This window comes from Lytechinus variegatus, chromosome 6 (assembly GCF_018143015.1).
Source record: "Lytechinus variegatus isolate NC3 chromosome 6, Lvar_3.0, whole genome shotgun sequence".
NCBI lineage: Eukaryota > Metazoa > Echinodermata > Echinoidea > Temnopleuroida > Toxopneustidae > Lytechinus > Lytechinus variegatus.
This window is the reverse complement of record NC_054745.1, coordinates 3,586,595-3,592,595: the sequence shown is the minus strand read 5'-3', so window position 1 is coordinate 3,592,595 and position 6,001 is coordinate 3,586,595.

The window sequence follows — 6,001 nt, the reverse complement described above, 5'->3', positions numbered from 1 at the left end:
CTACATAAGTCGAACTTCCCTATTCAAGCATTTTTATGACCATGATAGTGTATCAAAATGATTTACACGTAAAAACACTAAATTTTTATACAACTCTGCTTACTGTATGAACCTTATCACAGTTGTTTAAACAGTTAAACAAGTGTTTAAAATCTTAAACCACAAAGCTTTATTTTCAGATTTAATTTTCAATAAATTTGGCATGGTTATTTAAACTGTTAAACAACTACTGTAAGCTCCATATGGTAAACAGCATTGTATAAATTTTAAAACAGGATTTTTGATAATTGTGTAAAAAATTGCCCTTTAACTCCCAGCAGGTTGCATTATGTATCACATCACAGTATTTGGTGGTATCATAGCTGGGTGATGTACCTACTGATTAATTCATTAATGTAAGTGCTTTTAAATAACCCATACGAGTAAACACAGTTTATCACAGAATATGTCTATGTCTCGGGATTCTTTCTTCAGTCACTTTAATTGCACTCAGGAAATTCATGTATATTTATAGATTTGCTTTGAGCCTGTCTTTAGCTCTACTGAATCCCCAAAATGTGACTGTAATTATTACAAGCCATTACTTGATTTTACGACTTGGTATGCCCTAAAACAGTTATGATTTGAAGATTATGAGACGAGAATATGTTTTAACAGATAGATATTGTGATTTTACATAAAATGTTATTGGAACAGGTGCCCGATCGATATTCAAAATCATGTAATGGGCTGAACATTTCAGGGTATATTTTTGACAGTTCCTTCTTAATTTCTAATCCTTTAAATAAATGGGTAATTCAATTGGATTAATTTACTTTGTCAGATAAATGCGTATTGGGCCCACTTTAAGAAAAACACAATTTTGTTGATAGAGGGCACTAGATATGTTTGATTTGAATATGTCCATTTTCACATAGAATTTGCAGTTAAAAAATATCAAATGGCTACATCCAGTCTTTAAGATTGTAATGTATGATGATAGTTAAGTATAATTCACATTTCTGACTGTTAATCAAAACTAAAGTCAGGCTTTCATTGGTTAGGCATGTACTGCTATGGTCATAGCTCATTGTACCAAAGTGACATCATTTTGAAGTTTTGCCAATTACTTTTTGATATGATGCAGAGCCCTGAAAAATACATACAACTATATCCTAAAAAAGTAATAAAATTCTAAGCATGCTGCATCCATTTACAATCTATCAGTAAATTTTGTACAGTGGTAAAAAGAAATGAATTAATTTGCTAAATCATTAAATTGGCAATGAGTGGAACCACAAAATCCTTGTTTTTATCATGAAAATTTTGATATTTTCTTTTGAATGCAAAGTACTTAAAATCCAATCTTTCACTTTTCAATGGACTTTTTTAATTTGACTTTTATGAAACCACGACCTGCTGAAAATAGTTGCTCTTGAAAAAAAAATTAATTGAATAAATTGGCAATGCAGTAGAACTACAAATTTGTTGCTTTATCATGAAAATTTTGATATTTTCTTTTAAATGGCAAAATACTTTAAATCCATTGTATTCCTTTTCAGTGGACTTTTTTTATTTGAATGATTATTATGAGAATAATGGGGTGTTGCAAGAAACTTGTGATCAATTGCAAGTCTATTTTTGGTTCCTAAATCTCTCAAATGTCTTGCAATTAATTGCAAATTAGTGATTGATTGCTGATTTGCTCCTTGAAACAAGAAGTTTCATCTGATTTGCTGTAACTAATGTGATCTATCAGTTGTAAAATTGCAACAGAACATTTTGCAATTGATCGCAAATATTTTCTTGCTACACCCCCTAAGACCTGTGAAATATGGTAATGACACTGTTCCTGACCCCCCCCCCCCCCCTCCCCCCTCCTCAATCTTTGATTTTTGTAAGTATGGATGTATATAATTCAGAATCAGATATTTGTATAGTGTATAAAAAAAATGTTAAAAGCCAACAGGTATTTTGTCACTTAACACCTGATGCTCATTCATGTGCGTGGGTGGTTATAAGAAAAATATGCAGATTTCCTCTATGGATGTTGTACTTTGTACCCCTGTCTTGAAAGTGGTTGCTTCCGTATTATGCTGTACTGGTATTAGGTACATTGGACTGTACCATTTGTTGATAGGGTTATGAGAGATGTTATTTGCTTTTGTTATTGCTTTATGAATAAAATACTATTGAACTTGCCAAAATAATTTTTCAGGTGAAGGCTCCCTTTGTTCTTTTGCTTGTATAGATTTTGCATTAAATGGATGCTCCGTGCTAAGAATATTTATATCTGAATGAATAGAGTAATATTCACAGAGCAAAATGCTGAAAATTTCATCAAAATCTGGTAACAAATAATATAGTTATAGAATTCTAAAGTTTAGCAATATTTTGTGAAAACAGTATGCACGTCATGAATATTCATTAGGTGGACTGATGATGTCACATTCCTTATGTTACTACATGAAATCATAATTGTTTCATTTTTTCATACACGTGTAAATGATGTGTCTCAATTATGATGAAATAAGTTGCAGCAAGAAATGACTAATGCACTTAATCAGTTGTCAATCCAGTTGTTTTAGTTCTTGGTTGAACAATTTTGAATAAACCTAATTTCATATGATAAAATACAAAAGAACAAGTGGGGATATGACGTCATCAGCCCACCTAATGAATATTCATGAAGACATGACTAGAACCTTTCCACTGGAATAATGCAAATCTTTAAAATTCAATAACTTTATTTGTTATCCGATTTAGATTAAATTTTCGGCATTTCACTCTGTGATTCTTTTTATTGAAGTATAAATATGTTCAGCCTGGATCATCCCTTTAAATTTCATTGTAACCATGGATAAGATTTAATTTTATTTGGCAAATCAAAATAATCAAGAAGTTACAAGGTAAGCAAATTCATAAGAATGAGCCAGGACCTCTGAAAAAGCATCCTGTGCTTATATTTGAAGCCCTAAATGACAAGTAAGGAATACAATAAAATACAAAAAAAAAGATTAAGAAACTTATTACAATTATGATTTTCTATTTGTGAAGAGGCAGCTGCCCATTATGTTAGGCAATGTAGCATGCATAAATTTTTTTGGGGGGGTCGCCATGCCTGTCTTTCTCCCCCCCCCCCCACATTTTCACCACTTATATTTTTCTAATTTTTCATACACATGCATCGTTTGATTACCAGGATGAATTGTGCTCACATTCAAGATCATATCGGGTGAATTTGTTTGGAATATTTGTCTTTGCTTGACAAAACATTGAAATTGGACTAGATTAACCATTTTCATGGCCGTCTTTGAGGTCGCTTGTAAAGCTAGGGGCGGTATACAGGGTAGTGAGATAGAGCTAAAAAGAGGGGGGGGGGCATATGAATGGAGCCAAATTTCTATTCAAAAGTGATTTTTTTTTTTAAGCGAGCAAAAATGTTGACCTTTTTTTATTACAAATAGATCTAAATTTGTGATAGATTTCGAGATAAGAACATTCTGAAAAGAATATCATATTTCACATATTTCCTTTCCTTTATTCTTTCTTTTGCTACTTTATTCTTGACGGTCGTGAAAACGAGGGTTCCATTGGCATGATATGGCCCCTCAAGTGTACGCAAAAGTGACATCACCCAATAACCTTCCCCCCTGCCTCCCTCTCACCTAACCCTATACCCCTGCCCCCTTAATTTACCCTTAAAATGTGTCTCCCCGGCCCTTTCCCCGGCATTTCAACCCCGCTGAATTCTCAACCATTTCAGGCTACCCCTAACAAGTGGCTTCCGTTCTTCGCCATCAGAATCCAATGACTCAGCCGCATATGGGGGAAGGGGCTACGTCAGAGGGGTTTGTCTCTTTGTTTCTCGTGCCCTTTCCTGCAACATGATATTGCAAAGATCAATTCAGTTAACAGCCATGACTACACAAGACTTAGAGGGATGACTGATAAAATCCTAAAGCCTTATACATCGGGCTTGATCCGTACTATATTCAGCATGCGATGCATAACAGTATGTAACATTAATACGATAATAACAATAACGTGTTTAGGCCTAAAGCATTTAGACCCATGCATGTTCGAAAGCGATATATTTCTGTCAACAGTGAAAAAAAATCACAATATATGGTATACACCCTATACCTATGAATGATTCACAATTGCAAAATTATACATTTTCTCTCGGACATCTATTTAATCAACTCGATGTTGGATGGAGCTGACCTTTTAATTCTGACGTAAAATAACCCATTGCAATATAAGAATTAATAAAATGCCGTCTCGTTTTCTGTTGATTAACCGGATATATTAAATTTAAGAAAAACTGCTCTTATAAATATTTGCTTGATTAATTGACATGATTATTCATTTCTCCATATAATAATGAGAACATGCAAATACCCAGTGACAAATATTGGTCAATTACATTAAAGGTGTAGATCAAGGTGTTTCTGGCAAAACTTTCAGCGAATGGCGATCTTAAAGGAAAATCTAATTTGGGTAGGTTCAGTTGACTTCGTATTTAGACAATAATATCACATCTCACCCTTTTCTTTCCATTTTCTTTATGCTTTCCCTCTTTCACTTTTGTATTTTTTATCACCTGGCCGTCTAGGAGCTTTTTTTTCTTGGGAAAGTGCCCCCATGCGCCCCCCCCCCTTCTCCAGGGGAGCGCTTCATGAAAGGACCTGTCGGACGTTCTATCCGACAAGCCCTGTTTTATTCGACAGTTACTATGTTAAGAGTTACTATCAGCCAATCAGAATCAAGGAAAGTTGTCAGGGGCCCGTTGCAAAAAGAGTTGCAATCAATTGCAACTTGATTCTCTACCAATCAACAGCGCGCATTTGGGACTTTCGATTGATTTTTTGACTTGCGTTTAAACGGACTTGCGTTTCTGCAACGGGCCCCGGATCTGACAACTTGTCGGACAAATAATAATGTTGATGAAACGTTCCCCCAATGCCATTATTGAAAAGTCACATAAGATTTTTTTGTAATGAAATCAATAAAAATTCTAACTGACGAATGAATACACAATATCAGTGCTAATTTTACTTTTAACATCTTATGAAGAGGGGTATAGGCCTATATAACTAGGCCTACTTTGAATATTATTGTAGACGAATGACTATACGAATGTGACTGCCCTGATTATATAGAGGCTCCTATTGCCAAGAATTAATTACTTTGAAGGACTCTTCCTAGCTCCTCGAATGAATGGAATTTAAATGCGTTCAATCTGAGGTATCAATGAATAATTCGACACATGACATATTGCATAAACTACTCAACAACAAAAATTATTCTTATACATGTTTCATTTAACGCAATGATAATTTTAAAATATACTACAAACACAATGATAAATAGTAATCATTAATTTTCTTTGAAATTAGTGCTGTAATGTGGAAAAAAAAACCGGTGAGCATTTTTTAATAGAAAAATATGCCAACATCGGCAGGGGAAGTTCACCCTGATAAAAACTTTGTTGTAAAAATAGCAGAAAAAATAGTAAAAATTATTGGTGAAGGTTTGAGGAAAATCCGTTAAAGAATAGAAAAGTTATTAGAGTTCAAAGTTTTGGATTTGTGACGTCATAAACGAGCAGCTGCCCCATGTGTTATCTAATATAAAATGCATGAATTTTATTTTTTTATGGTTCCTGATGACTTAATTATGTTTTCTATTCATGATCGGGTGTGAAATGATTTTTATATTGATATACAAAAGGTACAGTGAAAACCATTTTGAATTTTCTGAGAAAATGACAGTTCATTGATTTTTTACCATTCGCTATGTAGGAATGCTGCTCGCATATGACGTCACAAATCAAATAATTGAAATTCTAATAACTTTTTAATTATTTGATGAATTTTTCTCAAACCTTCGTCAATATTTTTTATCATTTTTTCTGCTATTTTTACAATAAACTTTTTGTCAGGGTGAACTTCCCCTTCTTATTCAGTATGCATAGATCCTGATAACAATTAAAGAAACAATGGAATTACTTTTCACT